A 14,893-nucleotide genomic window follows, 5' to 3' on the forward strand; every position below is an offset into this window, starting at 1 on the left:
ATATTAAAAATGTTTCACATGCAAGAAAGTAATGTTATTTACAATGCAGAAAGACATTTTTTGATGTGTTAGAAGTTTTATACATTTCATATTTAGTTAGAGCCTCAGTGCATAAAACGCTTAGTTAGGGCCTTCTAGGATCGCCATAAATGTTTTTAGGAATCTCAGCTCATGAAACCAAGGCATGCTTGGAAACGCTCTAAAGCTTTTTTTCTCAGTCAGAAAAGCCTAGTTCATGCTGTTTCATGAATAAAGCTGACCCATATTAAAAATGTTTCACATGCATGAAAGGAATGTTATTTACAATGCAGAAAGAGACATCTTGATGTGTTAGAAGTTTTTTGCATATGAAAGTTAGTTAGAGCCTCAGTTCATAAAACACTTAGTCTGGGCCTTCTAGGAATGCCAGTAGTGTTTTTGGCATCTTAGCTTATGAAACCAAGGCATGCTTGGAAACGCTCTAAAACGTCTTTTCTCAGTCAGAAAACGATAGTTCATGCAGTTTCATAAATAAAGCTGACGCACATAAAAATGTTTCACATGCATGAAAGGAATGTTATTTACAATGCAGAAAGACACTTTTTGATGTGTTAGAAGTGTTATACATCTCATATTTAGTTAGAGCCTCAGTGCATAAAATGCTTAGTTAGGACATTCTAGGATCGCCAAAAGTGTTTTTAGGCATCTCAGCTCATGAAACCAAGGCATGCTTGGAAACGCTCTAAAACGTCTTTTCTCAGTCAGAAAACGCTAGTTCATGCAGTTTCATCAATAAAGCTGACCCATATTAAAAATGTTTCACATGCATGAAAGTAATGTTATTTACAGCGCAGAAAGACGCTTCTTGATGTGTTAGAAGTTTTTTGGATATGAAATTTAGTTTAGCCTCAGTTCATAAAACGCTTAGTTAGAGCCTTCTACGAACGCCAATCGTAATTTTAGGCATCCTAGGTCATGAAACCAAGGCTTGCTGGGAAACGCTCTAAAACGTCTTTTCTCAGTCAGAAAACGCTAGTTCATGCAGTTTCATGAATAAAGCTGACCAATATTAAAAATGTTTCACATGCATGAAAGGAAAGTTATTTACAATGCAGAAAGAGACTTCTTGATGTGTTAGAAGTTTTTTGCATATGAAATTTATTTAGAGACTCAGTTCATAAAACGCTTGGTCTGGTCCTTCTAGGAACGCCAGTAGTGTTTTTAGGCATCTCAGCTCATGAAACCAAGGCATGCTTGGAAAGGCTCTAAAACGTCTTTTCTCAGTCAAAAAACTCTATTTTATGCAGTTTCATGAAAAAAGCTGACCCATATTAAAAATGTTTCACATGCAAGAAAGTAATGTTATTTACAATGCAGAAAGACATTTTTTGATGTGTTAGAAGTTTTATATATCTCATATTTAGTTAGAGCCTCAGTTCATAAAACGCTTAGTTAGAGCCTCAGTTCATAAAAAGCTTAGTTAGGGTTTATAAAGTTTCCCCACCATACAAATAAATGACTAAAAACAGCAATGTTGAATAAGGGCTGAATAAGTACTGCAGTCTCTGGGAGGTTGAATAATGTTGAACTGTAAATAAATAAATAAATAAATAAAAATGACACTTGAGAATTAATATGATATGACTTTTTTGTCCTAAATATATGTTTTCATTTTGTAGTTCTGTGACATAAAAAAACAAGCAATCACATACATGGATCCATTTGGTGAAGAAGAGGAAAAGAAAAATGACATTCTGAAAAACTGGAGGTAGTAAATTTACAACTGGGGAAAAAATGTTAAGTTATTATTATTAAGTTACGAAGTTATATTAAGTTATATTAAGTTATAATTTCAGTGATTATTTAGTAGATCCTTTTCTTAATGTATGCAGTTGTAGAAGCAATTTGCCAAAGTGTGTTTATAGCCCAGAGTTACACTACAAAATTGTTCTATTAATGTTTTTGTTTAATTGTGAAATGCTGCATACCATAATTGACCGAGCATATGGCAAAACAAAATAACTACAATTAGAATGTACACCTAATAACTTTTTATTTTTAGTTCTTTTGCCAAAGCTAAGGGCTGCACCTTTAAATGGACATGGGCTGATGTGCCCCATCCACAGCAGGAGGACAGACATTCCTGTGGTGTTCATGTGTTAATGGTAGGCTTATGGTTTTTTTTTTTTCCCCCTTCTTTTTCATTTCATTTTTTGATGGATGTAGTTTTTACTTATGCATTATGTGAAAGTTTTTAAAGGGGTAATGAAATGCAATTTCAGATTTTTATATTTTGCTTCCAGTGGTTAGTTTATAACGTTTGCAAAGTGTTTGTTTTGCATCAACTAAACTCACTTCATCGCACCATAGTCACACCCTCCTTTACAGCATGTCATGTTTTTAGATATTCAGGATGGCAAGCACTGTGATAGAGCTATACATGTTTGAACATGAGGCAGAGGAAACAACACAAAACAATTACTGCAACTGTTTGTTTTAGCATGGCAATTGTTGTTGCTTGCTTAATTTTTGGTATCCTTTTAAAAGTATTATTAGATCATATTACAAAAGACACTGTATGTACATGAGTATTTACTGATTTTATTAGCAACACTAATAAAAACAATAATACGCTTGGTGTCTGAATAGTATTAAACACTGGTTTGCCATTTATTACAAATACACTGCAAGATGAAAAATAAATGTACTTACCTGTGTTGCCTCCAAGGATAAAATGCTTGCTGCTTCATCTTTTAATTAAAGATTTAAGATTTTATCTGTTTAAAATAGTGTTTCTCAACGGGGGCGTTTGGACAGCATCGGGGGGCGCTGAAAGCAATATTTTTGAAAGGGGGGCGTTGAGCTGTTCCTGGGGGGCAATTGGTCAAGACGAGTTTACACCAAAGATGTATGAGCTGAAACGTCTCAGGTTACGTATGTAACCTTGGTTCCCTGAGAAGGGAACAAGACTCTGCGTCCTCTAGGGGCGCTATGGGGAACGCCGTCTGCGTGACCCGTGTCTGAAGCCTACATACAAAAACATAAACGGAGTTGGCCGGCGACAGCCTAAGACGTCACTTCCGGTGCGACTCGTCGCCGCCGGCGCATCACTACCGGTGCAACCATAGTATAAAAGGATGCTGGTAGAACAGGACGGTCGCTTCTTCGTCTGAAGCTCATATTCGAAGCATGGCGAAGAGCCTAGAGGACGCAGTGTCTCGTTCCCTTCTCGGGGAACCAAGGTTACATACGTAACCTGAGATGTTCCCTTTCGAGGAACTCAAATTGCGTCCTCTAGGGGGCGCTATGGGGAACGGTTATACCCACGGTGCCATGCTGAGAGGAGTGCCTGTCATCATAGAGGCGAGCACTAAGTACCAACTCCCAAGGCTCTAAGGGAGTTGCCCCTGAGACGTAACGACGGCTGTCAGTGACATATCCCCTACGGCCAGAGCCTGGGCTGCATACCCCAACTTACCTGCAAGGGTCAGAATACTGGACCCGGGGTAGAGCCTCAAGCTTGGAAACTGAGGTATTCCTTTAAGGGGATACGGCCAAGTGCCTAGGATTACCTAGGTTGGCCTGTCATCCAAGAGCTACCGCAGCTCTGCAAGGTTCCCTCAGGAGCCATATAACAGAACGCAAGTGGTAACTCCCAACTCAAGAAAGGTTGAGCATATATAAAGAGCACGCTGGAACTAACACATGTAATACCGTTCCTTTAGCCTGGCAGATGCTCTGGAGTGGGACCCAAGGTGGCCGGGGTTCTAACCATCTCGAGAAAGGGTACGGGCAATAGCGCGTGAATCCCTTACCATAAAGGATTTTAGAATGTACACAGAACTCTGGTGCATTCCATACCACAGTGTGGATTTTAGAAAAGTGCCCAAAGGTTCGTGTGCGCACTTACCATATACATGGATTTGAGAAAGCGCCTAAAGGTTCGTGTGGGCCTTACCATAAGAATGGATTTTTAGACGTACCGTTGAGAAACGGTGAAATAAGAAAACCCTCAGAGTGAGGGGAGCATTGCCGGGCAAAGGGCGAATCTCAGATGCCCAATATGGCAATGCTCAAAGCAAACCCTCGAAGGGAGGGGAGTACACTATGCCAAACAGACGGTAGCCGCCGTTATCTGTCTAATAAGACTGCCATAGAGCTGATACACTTAACCAAGAAGAAAAGTCAGTGTATCGGGACAGGCTATAACTCCCTAAATAGGAGGAGCCACTGATTACCCCAGAGGGGACGAGCTCTCAGTAAACCCTTTCCGTAGGCCTGAGGGGAAGGCAGTAAGGGCAAACCTAGTTGCCCAATAGGGCAGTGCTCAAAGCAGACCCTCGACAGGAGGGGAGCAACTGTGCCAAGCAGACAGTAGCTGCCGCTAACTGTCTAATGATACTGCCATAGAGCCGATACATAAACCAAGACAGAAGGTAGAGTATCGGGACAGGCTTCTACTCCTTGTTTTGACGGGAGGAACACCTGATCCCCCCCAGGGGAAACAAGCTCTCAGCAAAACCCTTTTTATAAAAAGGGGAGCATCGTTGTATCCTGTACGGGAGGCCTTGGAAGAGACCTGAACACGGAGGTCTTATTCTAGATCTGATCTCGTGATCAGTTCCTTTGGCCTAAAGGGAAGCAGTACGGGCAAAACTTAGAAGCAAACCCTCCGACTCGTAAGATGGTGAAAGTAGCGCAATCAAGCCCACTCCTTGGAGGGGTGACTCGCTGGATCACCAAAATGGCATGAGAACGAAAAGCCCATCAGGGCAGGACGCAGATAGAGGGTCTCGGCCACAGGTCCATGTGTCTGTCCAGGAGCTTCCTTCGAGAAAGACTTCGAAGAGCTTACCTGGAGGTAGGATCATAGCCCTAGATGTAGTGCTGTAATGGGGACCTGAAGTTTCCGAGCCGAAATGCCGAAGGAAGATCCAGGCAAGCAGACCATAACCATGGTCAAAGACCAGAGGGGGATGCTCGAAGAGGACCTACCAAGGGAAACACACAAGACAGGTCCAAGAAATACAGCACAATAGACACATAATAAGGGGTTGTACTCACCCACTGTGGTTCCCGCATATGACTCTGGCAGCCCGGTAGATCTGATGGAAAACTGCCCAGACCATCAAGATGGGAAATCTACTTATAACCCTGACAGGGGAGACAACACCAAACAGGCAGGGGGAGACCACTGCCTAAAGGACCATATACAAAGGGCTGTCTACCTATAACCCAAACAGGGGGGACAGCACTTATCTGGCTAAACTCAGAGAGACCGCCATTAAAAAAACCCAGAAAGGGGGCCATCACCGAGGTAAGATCTGGCTTATCCTTAAAAAGCTCTAAGAGAATATTTCTAGAGACATAAGAAAGGATTGTACTCACCCATCCGTGGTTCTTTTTCATGGAAAAAAGCTCACAGTGCACGCACGCAGACGGATCCGCGCACCTCCAATACCAATAATGCACACTCCAGACAAAAAGTCAGTGAAGACGAAGAAGAGACCGTCCTGTTCTACCAGCGTCCTTTTATACTATGGTCGCACCGGTAGTGACGCGCCGGCGGCGACGAGTCGCACCAGAAGTGACGTCTTAGGCTGTCACCGGAAAACTCTGTTTATGTTTTTGTATGTAGGCTTCAGACACGGGTCATTGAGACGGCGTTCCCCATAGCGCCCCCTAGAGGACGCAGTTCAAGTTCCTCGAAAGGGAACTTTCAAAAGAACATAGTCTGCCACATCCTAACCAAATTTCTAAAGAGTTTATTCAAAGCTCACAAGTATAGCCTAATTTATATCCACGTGGCTTTTTTGCTCCTTTTTTGCTTCTAATGATAATGATACTTCATATGATAAATCAAAAATGTGATGAATGTCATGTGCCATTCAGTGACATTAAAAAAATAAATAAATAAAAAATTATGTATGAGCTGGGGGTTAAGATACATGCTTTCAAAGCAGGCCTATCTATTATAAATAAAATATAGACTATAATATACACTACCTTTAAAAAAAGGTTAGTATAACTTGTTAATGGGTTCATAAAAAAGTTTGCATTTGTTTGTTAAAAAAAAAACAGCCTACAGTAAAAACAGTAAATCTACCATTAAAAAAAAAAGCTTTCTATTTGAATGTATTTTAAAATGTGTTTTCTTCTCATGCTAATCTACAGTACATTACTACAGCTTTCAGTGTCACATGATCTTTCAGAAATTATGCTGATTGTTGCTTAAACACACATTTGTTCTCTTTAGCCTTTATTTAATTGACTTAAGTACAAAGAAAAAATCCAATATTTTCACTGGCCAACTTATTTTTATTTTGTTAATATATATATATATAAAATGGAGCCATGATCCAGCTTTGCTTGCGAAGACTGAGAAGCTCCATTTATAGCCAAACATGATACCCTCACCTATTACCAATTCACCTGCTTGCTGTGTTTCAAAGCAGCCTCTGTCCCAACTTTTTTGGAGTGGGATGCGTACTTCAAATAAATAAATAAATAAATATGAGGGTGAGGGACCTGGATAATGGGTAGGGGGGCGCTGGCCCAAAAAAGGTTGAGAACCACTGGTTTAAAAGCAGATATTTAGAATAATTCACAAAATAGTGGAAGCTGGAAGGTAACACAGACATCAGGTGGGGGGGGGGGGGGGGGGCAGATGGTTAGTCATCCCCGTTGTCAGCCACACTGCAGTTGGAGCGGTTTGCCACGCCCACGCCCGGTTGTACGGAGGTAGACGTGCTACATACCCAGACTCACTGTGTAGTTTAGAGAGCTTCACTGATTATAACAGAACTTGTGAGATCGCGATGAACTGAGATGAGTGACACTTTTATACGTGATAATAAAGTGAGCGAGCTTTGCGCACTTTCTAGGCTATAATCCGTTCAGAATTTGTATGAAACGTTCGTTTTATACGGTGCAATGTTTCGGGATGACATCTGCATATTTATGCTAGATTCGTTCTTCGCCCGGCCCGAGTCCGACCCGAGCCCGTCTTTTTTTCCCTCTTCTCCCAAAACAGCTTATACTACTCTTTCAGCTATTAAAATAGTCCGGTTTTGTATGCAATGGCAAAGTGATTATATTTAGTTTTTTATCAAGTTAATTTAAACGTTTTGAAGCATTTTTTTTTGTTCGTTAAATATAAGTTTTTGTTTTTTAAAGTAACGACCAAGCGGCCAGCGTAAGACTGATCATAGTCTGTTTGATTTAATTTTGCCTTCTCAAATCATCACGACTTGCCTAAAATAAAATATCTATAGATGTAAAACAGTTCAAGTACAAGTCAATGTTAGTTTAAACGTTAAACCTAGATAAATGTATGCTATTGGCGCATATCCAATTATTTGTGTAGAGAGTGGAAGCTAAAGCCGCTTTGCAGAACACGGAGGCGCCAGTGCGAAAACTTGCATTTTTTTTCAGTGGAAACCATTTTAAATATTACGTCATTTTTGCTGATAAAAGTAAAAATAATACATCATTCGGAACTGTAAAGGGTCTACTTTTATTTGTGTGCACTCACAATATCAACAAAACGTTGCAAATGGTGCTTCTAAAATAAAGAAAACAGACATGATGCGCTGTCTGTAGTCTCAACAGGAGCGCTTCACAAAAATGAACCGAAACTCAGCGAATACATAACTCACAGACATGATACATATATCTATGGAAAGCTTTAAATTATTACTTAACGAAATGAAGCAAATCGAAAACAAAAACTATTTCATTACGTAATCTTTAAGGATACATTTCTCTCTAAAGGCGCATCCAAAGAAGAGATGGCGAGTTAGGATCGGCAACTTCATACTTGCGACACTGACTCAGAAAACACTAGTTCATTAATGAATAATTCAAAAATCCCCTTACTATTTCCCCCCGACACATTCATGGTAATAACTTTTGCCGGTGCTTTGTGGCAAGCTTTAGCCTATTGCGTGCGCTTGAACGCGGAACTGTTCCAGCTGCGCTGAAGGCGCGCTCGCTGCTGCTGACTGAGACACTAAACGCCTTCCGAGCCGGTCTCGAAAGTGAAAGCAAAAGTGAAGTCTCGTGTTGTTTCCACCAGCGCGGATTTTTTTTTTCATCGCCATATTTGGTGCACTGTAAAATCTAATTAGTTGGGCTTACTTAAAAAAAGCATGCAAACCGATTGCCTTAAAAAAACTAAGTAAAGTGAAATAAGAATAGTATGTTGTAGTGACAAATGCTTAGTTAGTATAGTTTACTTACACGGGAGCTCTAGTAACTAAAAAAGAACTGTAGGGGGTACTTGATCATTTACTTTAGGCTTACACTTGACTTAGTATAGCTACTCACTGACTCCCAGAGTGCATTGCGGCATGAATAAATTATGCAATTGGTTTGTTTTACTGTTGTTGTTATTATTTGCTAATTTTATTTTCTGACTTGTGTCAGCAGTAACACAACAAAAAGAGAAAATAAAATAATATAATGGTTATTGTCACAATTAATAAAAATAAATAAAATTGAATTGTTACCATCGTTGTGATTCATGTGCTGAATGTTCAATTTGTGACTTGAGCACATTATCACAAATATTAAAGGACTGTCTCAACCCAATAAAGTTTCTGAAGGTGTTTCTGAAGAACAATAAAATTGTAAAAGATCATTAATAAATATAAAAAATACATTAGCTAAAGAATTGGAAAAGTTTAGCTAATTGAAATAACAGAACTTCAAGGTTACCTTCTAAAAGCAACCTCCTTATTACTTTTCTTCCCTTGAAATCAAAAATTATGACTTCATGTTGCATTGCTGAATCAATAGGAAGAAAATTATAACAAGAAAAGCAAAGTTCCAAGTGCCCAACCAAACAGAACATTAATCACTATAATGGTAAGTAAAAAAAAATAAAAATAATAATAATAATAATAAAAAAAATAAATAAAATAAGACACACCAACAACATTTTACGAAAATCAACATCAATTTATGAAGTCAGTTTATGTGATGTTCTCTCAAATATATAGTTGTACTGAAACAACATTCAAGATGACTTTGGGAAATGAGTGAATGTAACTAGTGAAAAATAACTGCAGATTAACAATTGCCACCTCAAAAAAAAAATTGCTTTTCTTCTTCTTCTGTTGTTATTTTGCAAATTAGCAACATATTAGTGCACTGCTGCCTCTCACTGGTTTATTAATGTCATTGGTTTCTTTGTGGCTACTTGAATATTTTAAGTAAGCGTCACTCAAAGTAGTAAGTAAACTGTTTTACTCGCTTGAAAGTAGCTGTAACTTAATAAAACCTAGTAAGTATAGCAACTAAGTAAAGATAACTAATTATATCTAAGTAAGGTAAATTATTGGACTTTACAGTGTGGATGTCTAAAATATAAACATAAGAAGAAGCCTAAAACAGGCCCGAGGCCAGTCCCGCGTCTGAACTATGACGTGAAAATTGGCCCGAAGCCCGGCCCTAGGGACGTAAAAAAGTCGGGGGCCCTCGGGCTCGGGCTGCAATGCAGGCCTCTACCGGGACATATCAACCACTAGCCTAATTTCATTGCCAGTAACGGACGGTAAATTTCAGAAATGAATAGCATGCGATTTATGACAAAATAGTCCCACAACTGATCGTTCATTTTTTCTTAACGTGTTTCACTTTTAGTAACAACGAATCAAAACGGATACATGTCACGTGACACGGGAAAACGACACGGAAAATCAGAAAAGCAGTGTGCACATTTGGTTAAAAATGAGAGGCTGTCAACTGACACTTAAAAAGGGAAGCTTTGCCAGATTCAAGAGTCAAAAGCTCATCCTCAGTTTAGTAAACGCTGGCAACCTCTTTAAGTTATTCTCGACTGCGCTGTATTGACTGCTTTGGTGCGTTGCAATACGGTAGGGGATTGTTTTGATGCTTATCCGAAATTATTTTTTTCTTGCCCCCCCTGACTCAAGAGTCAAATGTCGCCCATGTATATACTATAATAAGAGTTCAGATGCAAAACCAGCTAAAAGCCGCTAAGCAAAAGAAGTTTAAAGAAAATTTAAAGATAAGAAGTTAAAATAGTGTTGCACTTTTCAAAGGGTTTAAAAATTATAATTCTGTCATTACGTTTGTCAGGATTGTGTTCTGTTTTGTCATGTTTTTCCTAGTGTTTTCCCCTTCTGTTTCTAGTATTATTGGTTTAATCCTTGGTTCCCCCCCTGGGTTTTGTTTAGTTTTGGTTTCTTCCTGTCCATGATGGCCTTTTGTGGCCAGTTTGTGGTTTGTCCCTCCTGGGGCCACTATTGGTAAATTCTCAGCCCACAAGCCTTGCTGTTTCAGAGATACTTTGACCCAGTCGCCTTGCCATAACAAAGTGACCCTTGTCAAAGTTGCTCAGATCCTTATTTCTGCCCACTTCTCCTGCATCCAACCCATTGATTACGAGAACTGATTGTTTGCTTACCATCTAATCTACCCAGACCTTAATACAGTATGTGGCCTTGTTAGATGATTAGACAGTATTCGCTTAACTTGTGACTAATCATAATGTTGTGGCTCAAAAGTGTATGTGTAAATATCAAAATCATTTTGATTCTCCATTTTATGATCACTTTAAAAAGCATACTTAATTTATATTTTAGTTTGGTCAGGCCCTGCTTGATGGCAAAAAATTGGTGGAGGGATTGTTGAAATTTCAGATTAGTGGCATTAAATAATCTGCATGGCAAAGAAACCCCACTTGCACTGATATTAAAACTGAGCGACGAAGAAATCTTGCTACAGTATAGTTATTCTAATGGTGATTTGAGCGATGTTCCTCATTTCTCAAAATTAAGGCATTCTTGTAACCATGGCATATCATTGTAATCATGAAGATTATGCAAATGAATAGCAAATTAATTGTGTAATTCTATTTTAGCTAACTAGGAATTTGCCATTGTCTGTGAAGTGAATGTGCTGTTTTGATTTGTGAATGAAGTTGTATGTGAAAAGTCATAACTGACTGCGTGTCAGTTTCCCATGCCTGTTTCACAGCAGCTCAAGTTCTGTTCAGCTTGTTCGTTGTTGTGAACATGCATCTGTCTCTTAGCAACGTCTGACCCCGGAAGTTGAGAGCAGCCTCTTCCGGTTCAATCTGATAACAGCATACACATCACAGACCCTTGTGTAAACCGAGTAGAACTGAGTGTAGCCAAAGCTAACTCTTTAGCAGCCGTACAGGCATATAAGCTAAGCCCTTTACCTCAACTGTTAGCTGTTAGCATCCGACTAAAATTTAGACGTGTGAGTGTAATGTTCAAGCCACTCCTCTCTTCTCTCTCTCTCTCCCCCTTTCTCTTGGTTTCACCTCCTGTTTGTGCTATAACCTTCTGTGTAGACTCAGTTAGGTTGGCCCTCCTCACACACTTGGGTTTTAACTGTGTTAATTTTATTTTGACCTTGTTCTACCTTTTTTGATTTTATTTCATTTATTTACCTTTGTTTAGATTGAATGTACCAGTTCAGCTAAATTTTAATTAAGTCACAAATTTAATTAAATCAAGTTATGTACTCTTCCTTTTAGTTCTATCCTAAAGCTATTAGGATATTTAAATTTTTCTTTCGCCTTATTTTAGTTTATCTGACCATCACTATCTTCCCTCTCGGTAGAGGATTATAGCAGTTCTAGCAACTGTTGTCCCCTTAATGAGCCGTACAGGTCCTGTCTCTCGTTACTCCTTAGCAGTCAGGCCTGCTACATGAGGTACAAGTACCGTTCACCAAGCCATAGGCCCTGAGAAGACTAGAAACACTTCCTAGTGTTTCTGCTTATTTACCTTTAGATGTTTGATGTGTCCCTGCTAGCTTAGCTAACAGTCTCCTTAGATTTATGACCCTACTGCAGCATGCCTTTGAACAAGGAACAACTGCGTAGTCATATCTCCTATCTTAAACTAAATAAGGAAAGCCCTTCCTTCTCCCTCTGTCTCTTTCTGATTCTATTTCAGTTTTGCTGTATTTGATACCTTCATAGTGACCGAACCTGTGAACCATCAGTGTTTTGAGTAATAATTTGACTACAGGTAAAGCCTGGTCATTAGCTGACCCCCGCTTACAGCCCATCAAAGTTACTCAAACCCTCTCTTTGTGCTGGCCTGCACAAAATCTTAGCACCCCCACCTCACTAGCTGCCCTAACCAGCTATTCACACCTTACACGGCTTACAGAGCCATTCCCTATACAGATAGCTAACACCGCTGTACGTACTTGCATTTGCCGTCTGCATTTCTCTCTCGTGTTCCCACAAGTGAACCAGCATGCCTCAGACATCCAGCCCTGCCACCCACCAGGAACACCTGGAGACCCTGCAAAGCACTGGGATGGACATCCTTCAGCCTAAAGCAGCCAACGACCTGCAACGGCAGAGAAAGGAACAGCAGGACTGCGACACAAGTGGACACCTCACACCCAGCCTGGACAACCAGGAGCTGACCAGCATCATTTTCTCCTTGGCCCACACCCTCAAGGGCCTCAGACAGGAGGTAAATAAACTGAAACTGCAAGTCACAGAGTTCCAAAGGGAACCGACACCTGCTCAGCAAGAGAAGGAACAGGACAGGCGCAAGGAACCTGACAGAACGGTGCAACAGAAGGAAATCACCAGTCTTCAGGAGGCTCTACAGCTGCCAGACACAGAGAGCAGCTTGAAAAGGACACAAGACAAGACTTGAAAAGAGAACTGTTTCACACAAAGTCGCTGTTAAGAACAGCATACGAAGAACTTAATGAGAGAAACACCAGAGCTAAGGCCCTAGAAGGCCATCTGAATGCAGCAAGAGCTGAAGTCCAAAGCCTGACTCAGCAATTTTGCAGCATTAAAGAGGAGCTTGACATGGTTCAGAGAGAACTGAAACCGTCTTACAGACTGTGCATGGACTCAAGTAAAAGACATCCCGCTGCACGTCACACAGCCAGCAATGCCAACCCCCGTACCCCTGTACACAGATACAAAGGGGGGAGCTAAAGCCTTCCTGCTTGACACTTCACAAGTCAGTTTCCAGAAAACCTCCGCAGCCGCAGAAGGAACAGAATTAATTCAGACGAACCCTGAAGTAACACATGAAGTGACGCTTAAAGAACTCAATCGAATGGCCAGAAACATCCCTGCATTCACACCAGAACTTGCAGGAGACCATGACATCCACGCCTACATGAGAGACGTTGACTTTTTTCTTCAGTCTTGGAAATGTGTGAACCTCCAAGATAGACTTTATCTGCTCTGGATCACCTCTAGCCCAGAGGTACAACGCTTCCTGGCTCGACAGCCAGGACACATCGAGTCGGTCTACCAGCAGCTAAGACAAGCCATCATTAAGGAATTCTCAGACCCAGAGTCTGAACACGGACTGATCGCTGCCCTGGCCACCAAACAGGGCCGGTATGAAACTCCACATGTCTACTACCACAGCTTACTTCGGAGCTTACTTCGGAGCTCGCAATGAACCTGGGATGGAGGAGGACACCAGCTTCAAAAGCCTCTTTCTCCGAAACCTCCATCCTATTGTGAGTCACCATTTAGGCATTTTAGCCTACCCTCACTCAATGCCTGTTCAACAACTGCGTGACCTGATAAATAAGGCCTTTAACAAGCACAAGGTCTCCACCAAAGGTGTTTGTATGTCCCCACTGATTCTGGACTGCACAACCCAGAATTCAAAGCAGGCACCAGAAGGCACCCAGCATTGCCACAACGCCAGGCCCTTCTACAGAAAGACACTAGCCAATAGAGGACATAACCGTCGCCATGGCAACAAACCCAGGTTCCAGACCAACCACTGGGAGGAGCCATGGAAAAGGGCATCCTCAGCCTGCGAACACCACGGTATGTCCAACAGCAGTCAACCACATCCTCCTCCACACCCTTCACACAGGTGCTAAATGGAGGCTGCACAACGACAGCTGGACACACCCACTTTTGAGTTACAGGAGCTGCTGACACTAGCAAAAGAGCTCCTTGAACAAAAACTCCACTGAGAAGTATTGGAAAGGACAAACCTTTGACTCCTTGTCAAACATAACACAGCATCAGACTCCTCCAGGGGAGGAGCATCCTGCGAAACCAGTTGACACCCCAGAAGCAGCTAGACTACGTTGGATAGAGCAATGGGCCCACATGCCCAACAGCGAAACCTCTACCAACACAACTCAGGCAAGCTTAAGTCAGTGCTGCCACCAGAGCAAAGCAACACTGCCAACATCAGACTTTTAGTGACGTTCAAGCAGAACAGAGGGCTAACAACCACCTGCTGCCCTCCTGCCATCATCACTAGGTCAGTCTGAAACTCTCTTCACACTACGAAATCTCTATAACTATTCCCTGCGACCTGGGAACCACCTACCCTCTCACAAGTGAGAGTTCAACCAGCTGTTCCAAACAGCAGATACCATGGATAGCCTACCGGCTAACAACACCTAAAGCAACCATTTGACCCAGGCCTACTCACTCCAGGATGACAGGTGACACTGCCACGACACCTGCTGCACAAGCTCAAGGACCTGCACCTTGCTACTGCCTACACCACCCCAGCGCACCACCTGACAGCACCCCAACTACTCCTAGAGGCACCAACAGCCAGAGAGCCACCGCTCTCTCCCAGCCATGAGTGACAGGTGCGTGTCTGATTGTTCTGCACCTCTGACATTGCTCGCTGTTGTCTGTTGGACAGACAACAACGTTTGAAAGGGGGGGAGATATGTAGCATCTGGACCAATCAGACATACAGTTATTTGTTACATTTAACAAATAGTCTTTAAACCCAACAAACCAGCTATATGTTGGAGTTCTGGAGACAACCCCCCAAAGCAACTAACACCCCAAAAGGGCTCAGTTGCCAGGACAACCATCTGATAATGTGGGTTTTATTGCTCGATGGAGTGCGAGCAGAACACACTACATTTGCCTATA

Source organism: Labeo rohita, unplaced genomic scaffold, assembly GCF_022985175.1.
Source record: "Labeo rohita strain BAU-BD-2019 unplaced genomic scaffold, IGBB_LRoh.1.0 scaffold_496, whole genome shotgun sequence".
Taxonomy (NCBI): domain Eukaryota; kingdom Metazoa; phylum Chordata; class Actinopteri; order Cypriniformes; family Cyprinidae; genus Labeo; species Labeo rohita.